We start from the raw sequence: 14,226 nt of genomic DNA, 5'->3' as shown, positions 1-14,226 counted from the left end.
TTGTACCATTGTTCAAGAAAGGTAGCAAGGAAAGACCGGGAAACTACAGCCTGATGCCAGTGAGCCTGATGTCAGGTGTAGGGAAGTTACTGGAGGGAATTCTGAGGGACAAAATCTACAATCACTTGGATGGTCAAGGCCTGATCAGGAATAGTCAACACAGTTTTGTGTGGCAGGTCACGTCTGATGAATCTTTTGGAGAGGTAACCGAAGGAATAGATGACTGCACAGCAGTGGATACTGAACTTTAATAAGGCTTTGACAAGGTTCCAAGTGGCAGGCTGATCTGGGGGGTTATATACAATGGGACTTAGGAGAAGCTATCGAGGAGGATTCAGAATTTGCTCAATGTAAGAACATAGAACAGGCCATCTGGCCCAATGTTGAGCTGACTTTTTAACCTACTCCAAGACCCTTCCCTCCCACAGAGCCCTCCATTATTTCTTTCATTCATATGCCTATCTATTCTGCTTCTAACATCACTCTTCAATAAGAAGCAGAGTTTGATTCTCTAACTGGAGGCCTGTGATTGGTGGGTGCCCCAGGTCAGTGTTAGGATCTTGAGTTTCTCATTAATTATGTAAAAGAGATGAATATGATTACACACAGCCTAATGAGCAAGCTTGCTGATGATACTAAATTGTTGACTGTGAAGCAGGTTACAATGACTTGCAGTGAGATCTTCATCAATTAGGAGACGTGGATTTCAATGTGGACAAGTGTAACGTGATGTATTTTGGTCAGTTAATTCTAGGATAAGGTTTATACAGTGAATGACAAGGCACCGGTGAGTGTTCTGGAACAGTACAAGTACAGAGTTTGCTGAAAATGGCTATGCAATTAGACAGGTTGGGGAAGAAGGCATTTGGTATGCTGGCCTTTGTGAGTCAAAGCATCAAGTATTTGAAGGAGAGTAGTACCCTCGGTGACTACTCCAGAGACTGTTGTGTGTAAAAATCTCTGGAGATCAGCAGTTTCTAAGATACTCATATGGCACCAATAATCATTCCATGTCAAAGTCACTTCGATCAAATTCTGCATGCTTTTGTGCATTGAGTTTCTGCAACATAATTGGCTGATTAGATATTTGCATTAGCAAGCAGGTGTACAGGTGTACCTAATAAACTGGCCACTGGGAGTACACTGGTTAAAATGAGTCATTGGTGAGTCAGCAGTTGGAGGATTGTATGCGACTGGGTCATTTTTGCAGGAGAGACATTGTCAAGCTGTATAGACTATAGGATGCTGCCTGGTCCAGAGCATTTGAGTTACAGGGAGACTCTGTCGTTGCTGGTATTCCCTCGAGTGCAGAAGAATGGAGGGTGACCTCAGAATTTTGTGAAAAACATGAGGGGCCTGTCATAAATCTAGAGGACACAGATACAAGATGGGAGAGATTTTACAAAGACCTGTGAGATATACTTTTTTTTTCCATAGAGGTAGCGAGTATCTGTAATGAGTTAACACAGAGCATAAGACAAAGGAGTAGAATTAGGCTATTTGCTCCATCATGGCTGAGTTAGCTCATCTCCATTTTCCTGCCTGCTCCCCACAACCTCTGACACCTTTATTAATCAACCTCCACTTTATATATACCCAATGACTTGGTTTCCACAGACATCCCTGGCAATGCATTCTACAGATTCACCACTCTCTGTCAAAACAAAATCAAGTTCACTTGTATTCTGAAGCTGTAGGCTTCCTCAGTACAGGAAACAACATCCCCATGTCCACTTTATCCAAACCAGTGATTCCCAAAGTGGATGATATACCCCTACCACCACCAGGGGCTGGTGGGAGTTTCTAAGGGGAAAAATAAAGATAATGGGAGTGCTGGGGGGGGAGGTCTTAATAGCAAAGGAGGCAGCTGAGGGATTACAGGCTTAATTTAAGAAATAGCCTACAGTATTTTATACTCTGTGCCTCATAATTGATTACAATGAAGACGCAATCACCTCATCCCTTGGTAACACGCCATTCTCTTAGACTTTTCTCGGAGTGTTATTGTTGTTGAAAAACAATGAGACACTTCTGTATTTGGCATATTATGAGAACTTTGGACTGAAGAAATAGTGGTATTTTCAGGCTTGCCATTCACTACTGTAGAGTATAGCGTTAGTTAGTGTGATTCCCACACTCTAATCTGTTCCTATGTCATGGTCTTAATTCAACATGTCAGGCAGCATCTATGAAGTGGAACTGCTGTTAGGTTGGCAGAGTGAAGCATCACACATATAAAGCCACAACTACTCTGCAGATATGTAGTGTCTTGGGCTGAGGCCTTCATCAGGACTGGAAAGGAAGTGAATAGCAGAATAAGAGTGGGCTAAGGAAAGTATATGTGATAGGGGAGTGGGATTGTGGGTAAGGGGACAACGAATACTCTCTTCTCTAATCTCCTCTGAAGAACTTCCATCTAGCACCTTGTCATAAGCTTGATGCCCCCACAAGTGCACCCCTTCCTCACTGTCCAATTTCTCAGCCCACAGTGGACCAGACTATGCTCAAGGCAGCCAGAGCTTTGTGGTCACTTCCTGCATCAGCTCCACAGATGCACTCATCCTATTCAACTCTTTGGCTTCCAACATTGCTGCTGTGGCCATTACATATGGTAAAAAAAGCAGAAACTAAAGCGGGTCTGACGAGAGTGACCATGAGGAACACCAATGGTCAGGAATGTGAGGAGGCTTTCCATTGAAGGCAGAGGCCGGTACTGTGACAAGCTGAAATACACCAGGTCTTGTTTCCTGCTACTGAGCTCATTACAAAATACATTACCCCATTTTGTAAAATGCAGAAAAAGTGAACTATAAGTATGTTTGCTTAATATCTAATTTCAGTTCAGAATGGAGCACAAGCACCTATTAGGAGTTTTACTGTACACATAAACTGGTGGAGATTTCTTGCTACTGTTGGGTTGTCAGTGCAAAGCATCTCATATATAAAACCACAATCACTGTGCAGAGAAATAGCGTGTTGGTTCTGGACTTAAATGAAGACCCTCAATTGACAAATTCAGCCACATCGACAAAAGGGTGTGAATCATCACATTTCGTTATTTGTAAATCCTTTTTATGCTTGATCACATTGCACAGGATACAATTTTGCTCATGTTTACCCAAATGCTTAACCGTGCATTCTGGTTGTTGTTTAGATACCCACCCTTCTGCGTCATCAACACTCAACCTGCAGAGATCTCATCTAACAACGGACTTCTGCAACTTGTGCAGCTGCAGTTGTTTGTGAGCACGTTAGTGGCATCTGCAAAAGCAAAAATAAAGCAGAAAGAAACTCAGATTTGGATTTTGTTTGTTATCTTTTCTGCATCTGTTGTTGCCCTGCAGCCAAATCAGTCTCCCTGTTGATCAGTCCTGTTGAGTTAATTAGTTCTACGTTCCTGGTTCTCTAATACCCTCCAATGAGAACTGAGGATCTTCAACCTGGAGTGAAAATCTCCAACAAACAATCGATCTGGCCATGCCAGCTCGAAACAACGCAGACCCTTCCTGTCCTACGACATCATCTCACTGTGGAATTGTTTCATTGTTTATTATTATCACACAATAGAACTGCAGTGCAGTTAAATATTACATACTAAATACAGGGAAATTAGTCACTAAACTATGATCTCAGTTCCAACAGTGAGTCTTCTTAAACAAAAAGCTAGACGAGATTTAAAATGGCCACATTTGTAAAAGCCATTCAATATTTTACTTCAAATTCTGTATGATTCCGATTCCAAATACATGGTACAAGCTCTCTGTACATGATCACGTCTTTCTGTGGTCCATTTTTCATAACAGAACCAACACCTATTCACACTTGCCCAGTAACCCTCCTATTATTGTCTACATGGACTTCAGTAAGGCCTTTGACAAGGTCCCGCATGGGAGGTTAGTTAGGAAAATTCAGTCGCTAGGTATACATGGAGAGGTGGTAAATTGGATTAGACATTGGCTCGATGGAAGAAGCCAAAGAGTGGTAGTAGAGAATTGCTTCTCTGAGTGGAGGCCTGTGACTAGTGGTGTGCCACAGGGATCAGTGCTGGGTCTATTGTTATTTGTCATCTATATCAATGATCTGGATGATAATGTGGTAAATTGGATCAGCAAGTTTGCTGATTATACAAAGATTGGAGGTGTAGTAGACAGTGAGGAAGGTTTTCAGAGCCTGCAGAGGGACTTGGACCAGCTGGAAAAATGGGCTGAAAAATGGCAGATGGAGTTTAATACTGACAAGTGTGAGGTATTGCACGTTGGAAGGACAAACCAATGTAGAACATACAGGGTTAATGGTAAGGCACTGAGGAGTGCAGTGGAACAGAGGGATCTGGAAATACAGATACAAAACTCCCTAAAAGTGTCGTCGCAGGTAGATAGGGTCCTAAAGAGAGCTTTTGGTACATTGGCCTTTATTAATTGAAGTATTGAGTATAAGAGCTGGAATGTTATGATGAGGTTGTATAAGGCATTGGTGAGGCCGAATCTGGAGTATTGTGTTCAGTTTTGGTCACCAGATTACAGGAAGGATATAAATAAGGTTGAAAGAGTGCAGAGAAGGTTTACAAGGATGTTGCCGGGACTTGAGAAACTCAGTTACAGAGAAAGGTTGAATAGGTTAGGACTTTATTCCCTGGAGCGTAGAAGAATGAGGGGAGATTTGATAGAGGTATATAAAATTATGATGGGTATAAATAGAGTGAATGCAAGCAAGCTTTTTCCACTGAGGCAAGGGGAGAAAAAAACCAGAGGACATGGGTTAAGGGTGAGGGGGGGAAAGTTTAAAGGAAACATTAGGGGGGGCTTCTTCACACAGAGAGTGGTGGGAGTATGGAATGAGCTGCCAGACGAGGTGGTAAATGCGGGTTCTTTTTTAACATTTAAGAATAAGTTGGACAGATACATGGATGGGAGGTGTATGGAGGGATATGGTCCGTGTGCAAGTCAGTGGGACTAGGCAGAAAATGGTTTGGCACAGCCAAGAAGGGCCAAAGGGCCTGTTTCTGTGCTGTAGTTTCTATGGTTCTATGGTTCTATTTCAGCATTTGCAGTACATCCCATTGATAGGAGTACATTCCATCAACAGGGGCATTTGTGGCTACTTCAATATTTATAAGGGCATTCTGAAATGTAATGAAAGACTTACATTGTTTTGACATCCCATGACCTTAGGTCATCCAAAAGTACTTTATAGCCAATTAAATTTAGTTGTTCTTGCAAGACAGAAAACTATTTGTCCAAAGTCCTGGTCAAAAAGGACGAGGTGGTAAATTGGATTAGACATTAGCTTCACAAAAGGCGGCAGAGAATGGTAGTAGATGGCTGCCTTTCTGATGGGGGTGGATGTTCTGATTAAGGGTCTTCTGCATAGGTTGGTAATGGATTCATTGTTTGTCATCTATATCAGTAAACTGGACATTAATGTGGCAAACCAGATCAGCAGATTTGTGGATGACACCAAGATTAGTGTGTAGATGCAAGAGAGGCTACAAAACCTTGCAGTGTGATCCGGACCAACTGGGAGAATGGGCTAAAAAAAATGGGAGATGGAATTTAATGCAGACATGTGTGAGGTGCTGCACTTTGCAAGAACTAATTAGAGTAAAACTTACACAGTGAGCATAGAGGAACTCAGAAGAACAAAGTGATCTGGGAGTACAGATGTATAATTCCTTGGAAATTGCATCATAGGTAGATAGGATTGTAAAGGGATCTTTGGCACAATTGCCTTTGTAAATCAGTGCACTGAGTACTGATCAGTGCACTGGAGTTGGGAAGGTATACTGAAGTTGTATAAGATGTGGTAAGACCAGATTTGGAGTAAGTATGTACAATTCTGCTCACCTACCTGCAGGCAAGATACCAATAAGATTAAAAGGGTACAGAGAAAACTGATAAGGATGTTGCCAGGACTTTGAGTGCCTGAGTAATAGGATAATATTGAATAGATAGGACTTTACGCCCTGGAGTTTATGAGAATGAGGGGAGGTCTGGGGTTAATGCAAACAGGCTTTTTCCACTGAAGTTTGGTGAAACTAGAACTAGAGGTCACAAGTTGAGGGTAAACGGTGATCCATTCAAAGGGGAACCTGAGGGGGAGCATTGAGCGGGGAATGGACTGCCAGCGGAAATGGCGGATGCAGGTTTGATTTCAATATTGAAGAGAAGTTTGGATAAAGACACCAACTGGAGGAGTATGGAGGGCAAAGGTCCAGGTGAGGCTTGATGGAAGTATAACAATTCAACATGGACTAATAGGCTAAAGGACCTGTCTGTATGCTGCAATGCTCCTTGGCTTTACGTCTATTATTTGTTGTCAGAGTAATCAGGTGATAATAGAAACATAGAAAAACTACAGCACAATATGGGCCCTTTGGCCTACAAAGCTGTGCCAAACATGTTCTTACTTTAGAACTACCTACGGTCTCCTCTGTTTTTCTGAGCTCCATGTACCTGTCCAGGAGTCTCTTAAAAAACTCTATCGTATCCACCTCCAACACCGTCGTCGGCAGCCCATTCCACGCGCTCACCACTCTCCCTGACATCTCCTCTGTACCTACGCCCAAGCACATTAAAACTGTGCTCTCTCATGCTAGCCATTTCAGCCCTGGGAAAAAGCCTCTGACTATCCACATGATCAATGCCTCTCATCATCTTATACACCTCTATCAGGTCACCTCTCATCCTCTGCCACTCCAAGGAGAAAAGGCTGAGTTCACTCAACCTATTCTCATAAGGCATGCTCCTCAATCCAGGCAACATCCTTGTAAATCTCCTGCGTACCCTTTCTACAGTTTCACGATCAATGCCTCTCATCATCTTCTACAGCTCTATCAGGTCACCTTTCATCCTTTGTCACTCCAAGGATAGCTAGGTTATTTTTATAAGACCATAAGGAATAGGAGCAGAATTAAGCCAATTGGCCCATCGAATCTGCTCCACCATTCAATCATGGCTGATCCTTTTTTCCCTTCCTCAGCCATCTTCCTGTAACTTTTGAACAATTAAGAACCAATCAAGCTCTCCCTTAAATACCCCAATGACCTGGCCTCCACAGCTGCTGCTGTGGTAACAAATTCCACATATTCACCACCCTCTGGCTAAAGAAATTTCTCTGCATCTCTGCTTTAAATGAACACCTCTCTATCTTGAGGGCTGTACCCTCTTGTCCTAGACTCTCCCACCATGGAAAACATCCTTTCCACATCTACTCTGTCTAGGCCTTTCAACATTCGAAGGGTTTCAATGAAATACCCCTTCATCCTTTTAAATTCCAGCGAGTATAGGCCCATCAAATATTCCTCGAATAATAACCCTTTCATTCCCAGAATCATCCTTGTGAACCTCCTCTGAACCCTCTCTGATGCCAACACATCATTTCTAAGATACAGGGCTGAAAACTGCTCACAATAATCAAGATGAGGCCTCACTAGTGCCTTATAAAGCCTTAGCATCACATCCCTGCTCTTGTATTCTAGACCTCTTGAACGAATGCTAACATTGCATTTGCCTTCCTCCCACCAACTCTATCCGCAAGTTAACCCTTGGGGTATTCTGCACAAGGATTCCCAAGTTCCTTTGCACCTCAGATTTTTGGATTTTCTCCCCATTTGGAAAATAGTCTACATATTTATTTCTACAGCAATCCACCAATCTTGACATCATCTACAAACTTGGCAACAAAGCCATCTATTCCATCAACTAAATCATTAACATACAGCACAACACCAACCCCTGCAGAACACCACCAGTTATTGGAGGTGAACCAGAAAAGGATTCTTTTATTCCCACTCACTGCTTCCTACTAATCAACCAATGCTCTAACCACACTGGTAACTTTCCTGTAATACCACAGGTTCTTAACTTGGTAAACAGCCTCATGTGTGGCACATTGTCGAAGGCCTTCTGAAAGTCCAAATATACAACATCCACTGCATTCTCTTTATCCTACGTGTAATCTCCCAAAAGAATCCCAGAAGTTTTGTCAGGCAAGGACTTTCCCTTAAGGAAACCATGCTGTCCTTTCTGCTCCCTTCCTCCTTTCTTAAAGTGTAGAGTGACATTTGCAATTTTCCAGTTCTCTGGCACTGTGCCAGAGTCCAATGATTTTTGAAAGATCTTTACTAATGACTGGATGAACTACGGATCATTCGGGAGGCAGAGACAGAGATAGATAAGAGTTATCGGGAGGTAGTCACACCGAAAAGACGGGAGGTAGGCAACTGGGTGACTGTCAGGAGACTGAGGGGGAGCAGGCAGAGAGAGTAGAGCACCCCTGTGGCCATTCCCATCAACAATAAGTATACCGTTTTGGATACTGTTGGTGGGGATGACCTACCAGGAACAAGTTGCAGTGGTCCTGTCTCTGGCACTGAGGTTGGACCCTTGACTCAGAAGGGGAGGAGGGAAGAGCGGTAGTGACAGGGGATTCTATACTCAGGGGGGAAGATAGGAGATTTTGTGGGGGAGATTGGGAGTCTCGGATGGTATGTTGCCTCCCTGGTGCCGGGGTCTGGGACATCTCAGATCAGGTGCAGGTTATTCTTGAGAGGGAGGGCAAGAATCCAGATGTTGTGGTCCATGTCGGGACCAACGACGTGGGTAGGAAGAGTGAGGGGGTCCTGTGTAGTGAGTTCAGGGAGGTAGGTGCGAAGCTGAAGGACAGGACCTCCAGGGTAACAATCTCAGGATTGCTCCCTGTGCCACGTGCGAGTGAGGCGAGGAACAGAAGGATTATACAGATCAATACGTGGCTGAGAGGATGGTGCAGGAGGGAGGGCTTCAGGTTTTTAGATAATTGGGCTTTGTTCCAGGGAAGGTGGGATCTGTTCCGACGGGACGGTTTACACCTGAACTGGAGGGGTACTAACATTCTTGCAGGAAAGTTTGCTAGTGCTGCTTGGGGGGCTTTAACCTAAATTTACAGGGGGCAGGGATCCAGAATGTGAGAGAGGATAGCAAGATGAAGTATAAAGGACAGGTGGGGACTACACGGTTCCGGAATATTAAGTGTGAAGTAGAGAAAGGTGAGGCGGAACGAGTGATAAGGAGGATACATGTGTAGAGGGATGGTCTGACGGAGCATGGAGTTAAATGTGCAGAAAGAGTAAGTAAATTTAAGAAGTACAACAAAATTCAAGGGGCGTATAGCCCGGTGAGAGTTCGGGGATCTGGGTTATGCACAATAGGCAGCGATTTAAACAGAGAGTGGAGAAATGGGTTAAAAATTCTATATCTGAATGCACGAAGTGTCAGAAATAAGGCGGATGAGCTTGAAGCTCAGGTGCGAATGGGTAACTATGATGTTGTTGGGATAACGGAGACATGGCTGCAGGGGAATCAGACCTGGGAATAGAATGTACAAGGGTATACGTGCTATCAAAGGGACAGAAAGGTGGGCAGAGGGGGTGGGGTGGCCCTGTTGGTGAGGAATGAGATTCAGTCCCTTGCAAGGGGGGACATAGAATCAGGAAAAGTAGAATCAGTGTGGATAGAACTGAGAAACAGTAAGGGAAAAAGACCCTAATAGGTGTTATCTACAGGCCCCCAAACAGTAGCATGGATATTGGGTGCAAGTTAACAACGACATGTGGCAAAGGAAATGTTGCAGTAGTTATGGGGGATTTCAACATGCAGGTGAACTTGGAAAATCAGGTTGGTACTGGACCCCAGGATAGGGAGTTTGTAGAGTGCCTACGGGATGCATTTTTGGAACAGCATGTACAAGAGCTGACCAGGGATAAGGCTATTCTGGATTTAGTGTTGTGCAATGAACGGGATTTGATAACTAATCTTGAAGTAAAGGAGCCATTAGGAGGTAGTGACCATAATATGATAAGTTTTTATCTGCAAGTTGAGAGGGATAAGGGCAGATCAGAAGTGTCAGTATTGCAGTTGAACAAAGGAGACTATGGAGCCATGAAGGAGGAGCTGGCCAAAGTTGACTGGTTGGATATCCTAGCAGAAAAGACAGTGGAACAGCAATGGCAGGTATTCTTGGGAATAATGCACAAGGTGCAAAATCAGTTCATCCCCCGGAGAAGGAAGGATTCAAAGGGGGGAAAGTGGCCACAGTGGTTGACAAAGGAAGTCAGAGATAGCATAGCATTAAAAAAGAAGTATAACAGAGCTAAGGTGAGTGGGAAGACGGATGATTGGGAAATTTTTAAGGAGCAACAGAACTTAACTAAAAAGGCAATACGGGGAGAAAAAATGAGGTATGAACGCAAGCTAGCTAGGAATATAAAGGAGGATAGCAAAAGTTTTTTAGGTATGTGAAGAGAAGGAAGATAGTTAAGAACAATGTTGGGCCCTTGAAGAATGAATTGGGAGAAGTTGTTATGGGAAACAGAAATGGCAGATGAATTTAATAAGTACTTTGGATCTGTCTTCACTAGGGAAGACACAAGCAATCTCCCAGATGTATGGATGGGCCAAGGACATAGGGTAACAGAGGAACTGAAACAGATTGACATTAGGAAGGAAACGGTGATGAGTAGACTGATGGGACTGAAGGCTAACAAATCCCCAGGTCCAGATGGTCTGCATCCTAGGGTACTAAAGGAGGTGGCTCTGGAAATTGCAGATGCATTGGTGATCATTTTCCAATGTTCCTTAGATTCAGGATCAGTTCCTGAGGATTGGCGAATGGCTAATGTTATCCCACTTTTTAAGAAAGGAGGGAGGGAGAAAACAGAGAACTATTGCCCTGTTAGCCTAACATCAGTAGTGGGGAAGATGCTAGAGTCCATTATTAAAGATGAAATAGCGGCATATCTTGATTGCAGTGATAGGATTGGGCCGAGCCAGTATGGATTTACCAAGGGCAAATCATGCTTGACTAATCTATTGGAGTATTTCGAGGATGTAACCAGAAAGATAGACACGAGAGATCCAGTGGATGTGGTGTACCCTGACTTTCAGAAGGCATTCGACATGGTACCACGTAGGAGATTGGTGGGTAAAATCAGAGCTCATGGCATTGGGGGGGAGGATATTGACATGGATAGAAAACTGGTTGGCAGATAGAAAGCAAAGGGTAGCAGTGAATGGATGTTTCTCGGAGTGGCAGGTGGGGTGCCACAGGGCTCAGTATTGGGACCACAGCTGTTTACGATTTACGTCAATGATTTAGAGGAAGGCATTGTGAATAACATCAGCAAGTTTGCTGATGATACTAAGCTGGGTGGCAGTGTGACATGTGATGAGGATGTTAGGAGAATTCAAGGTGACTTGGATAGGCTGGGTGAGTGGGCAGAAACTTGGCAGATGGCGTTTAATGTAAATAAGTGTGAGGTTATTCACTTTGGGAGCAAGAACAGGAAGGCAGATTATTATCTGAACGGTGTGGAGTTAGGTAAGGGAGAAATACAAAGAGATCTAGGAGTAATTGTTCATCAGTCTCTGAAGGTGAATGAGCAAGTGCAGCAGGCAGTGAAGAAGGCTAATGGAATGTTGGCCTTTATTACAAAGAGAATGGAGTACAAGAGCAAGGAAATCCTTTTGCATTTGTACAAGGCCCTGGTGAGACCACACCTGGAGTATTGTGTGCAGTTTTGGCCTCCAGGGTTAAGGAAGGACATCCTGGCTGTGGAGGAGGTGCAGCATAGGTTCACTAGGTTAATTCCTGGGATGTCTGGACTGTCTTACGCAGAGAGGTTGTACACGCTGGAATTAAAGAGATTGAGGGGGGATCTGATTGAGACATATAAGATTATTAAGGGATTGGGCAAGATAGAGGCAGGAAATATGTTCCAGATGCTGGGAGAGTCCAGTACCAGAGAGCATGGTTTAAGAATAAGGGGTAGGTCATTTAGGACAGAGTTGAGGAGGAACTTCTTCTCCCAGAGAGTTGTGGAGGTGTGGAACGCACTGCCTCAGAAGGCAGTGGAGACCAATTCTCTGGATGCTTTCAAGAAGGAGCTAGATAGGTATCTTATGGATAGGGGAATCAAGGGTTATGGGGACAAGGCAGGAACCGGGTATTGATAGTAGATGATCAGCCATGATCTCAGAATGGCGGTGCAGGCTCGAAGGGCCGAATGGTCTACTTCTGCACCTATTGTCTATTGCCTCCTCAATCTCTACTACTACCTCTTTCAGAACCCTAGGGTGCAGTTCATCAGGTCTAGGTGACTTATATACCCTTAGGTCTTTCAGTTTTTTGACACCTTCTCCCTTGTAATCGTAACTGCATTCACATCTCTTCCTTCCACCCTTCAACATCTCGCACACTGCTCATGTCTTCCACAGTGAAGACTAATGCAAAACTCATTTAGTTCATCTGCCTTTTCATTGTCCCCCATTATTAGTTTTCCAGTCTCATTTTCTAGCGGTCCTATATCCACTCTCAACTCTCTTTTATTTTTTAACATATTTAAAAAAGCTTTGACTATCCACTTTGATATTGTTTACTAGCTTGCTTTCATATTTCATCATTGCCCTCCTAATGATTCTTTCAGCTTCTCTCTGTAGGGTTTAAAAAGCTACCCAATCCTCTGTCTTCCCAATAATTCTTGCTTTGTTGTATGCGCTCTCTTCTGCTTTTACAATAGTTTTGACTTCCCTCGTCAGTCACATTTCTACTATTTTGCCGTTTGACTATTTCTTTGTTTTTGGAATACTCCTATCCAGAACCTTCCTCATGTTTCCCAGAAACTTATACCACTGCTGCTCTGCTGATATCCCTGCCCGCTTCTCCCTCCAATTTACTTTGGCTAACTCCTCTCTCATACCACTGTAATTTCCTTTACTCCACTGATATACTGCTACATCAGACCATAAGACCATTAGACAAAGGAGCAGAAGTCGGCAATTCAGCCCATCGAGTCTGCTCCGCCATTTAATCATGAGCTGATCCATTCTCCTATTTAGTCCCACTCCCCCACCTTCTCACCATAACCTTTGATGCCCTGGCTACTCAGATACCTATCAATCTCTGCCTTAAATACACCCAATGACTTAGCCTCCACTGCCGCCCATTGCAACAAATTCCATAGATTCACCAACCTCTGGCTAAAAAAATTTCTTCGCATCTCTGTTCTGAATGGGTGACCTTCAATCCTTAAGTCAAGCCCTCTCATACTAGACTCCCCCATCATGGGAAACAACTTTGCCACATCCACTCTGTCCATGCCTTTCAACATTCAAAATGTTTCTATGAGGTCTCCCCTCATTCCTCTAAACTCCAAGGAATACAGTCCAAGAGCAGACAAATGTTCCTTATATGTTAACCCTCTCATTCCCGGAATCATTCTTGTCAATCTTCTCTCCAACGTCAGCACATCCTTTCTAAATTAAGGAGCCCAAAACTGCCCACAGTACTCCAAGTGAGTTCTTACCAGCAACTTATAGAGCCTCAACATCACATCCCTGCTCCTATACTCTATTCCTCTAGAAATGAATGCCAACATTACATTCGCCTTCTTCACTACCGACTCAACCTGGAGGTTAACCTTAAGGGTATCCTGCATGAGGACTCCCAAGTCCCGTTGCATCTCAGAACTTTGAATTCTCTCCCCATTTAAATAATAGTCTGCCCGTTTATTTCTTCTGCCAAAGTGCATAACCATACACTTTCCAACATTGTATTTCATTTGCCACTTCTTTGCCCATTCTTCCAATCTATCCAAGTCTCTCTGCAGACTCTCTGTTTCCTCAGCACTATCGACCCCTCCACCTATCTTCGTATCATCAGCAAACTTAGCCGCAAAGCCATCTATTCCATAATCCAATTCGTTGATGTACAATGTAAAAAGAAGCGGCCCCAACACTGATCCCTGTGGAACACCACTGGTAACCGGCAGCCAACCAGAATAGGATCCCTTTATTCCCACTCTCTGTGTCCTGCCAATCAGCCAACGCCCTATTCAAATATGTAACTTTCCCGTAATTCCATGGGCTCTTATCTTGTTAAGCAGCCTCATGTGTGGCACCTTGTCAAAGACCTTCTGAAAATCCAAATATACAACATCCACTGCATCTCCCTTGTCTAGCCTACTTGTAATTTCCTCAAAAAATTGGAATACATTTGTCAGGCAGGATTTTCCTTTCAGGAAACCATGCTGAGTTCTGCCTATCTTGTCAGATGCCTCCAGGTACTCTGTAACCCATCCTTGACAATCGACTCCAACATCTTCCCAACCACTGATGGCAAGCTAACAGGTCTATGATTTCCTGTTTGCTTCCTTGCCCTCTTCTTAAATAGCGGAGTGACATTTGCAATCTT

At 43.7% G+C, this 14,226-nt stretch overlaps 2 protein-coding genes across 12 annotated transcripts in view; both read right to left on the bottom strand.

The window, feature by feature from the left end:
- The window catches only part of LOC140204064 (probable G-protein coupled receptor 174), a 316,875-nt gene that overhangs the window by 267,564 nt on the left and 35,085 nt on the right, over positions 1-14,226 (bottom strand). The window lies entirely within an intron of this gene.
- Positions 1-14,226, bottom strand: part of LOC140204063 (probable G-protein coupled receptor 174) — a 61,634-nt gene that overhangs the window by 12,339 nt on the left and 35,069 nt on the right. For 3 of the 9 annotated variants that reach the window (XM_072270349.1, XM_072270344.1, XM_072270343.1), the window contains exon 2: positions 3,163-3,261. The exons of the other annotated variants lie outside the window; for them this stretch is intronic. The gene's annotated coding sequence lies outside the window, so the exon portion shown is untranslated. The remainder of the gene's footprint in view (positions 1-3,162; positions 3,262-14,226) is intronic. 9 annotated transcript variants of the gene reach the window in all.

This window comes from Mobula birostris, chromosome 10 (genome assembly GCF_030028105.1).
Source record: "Mobula birostris isolate sMobBir1 chromosome 10, sMobBir1.hap1, whole genome shotgun sequence".
Classification (NCBI taxonomy): Eukaryota; Metazoa; Chordata; class Chondrichthyes; order Myliobatiformes; family Myliobatidae; genus Mobula; species Mobula birostris.
Note: the sequence above shows the minus strand (reverse complement) of the source record. Positions and strands in the feature narration are given on the sequence as shown.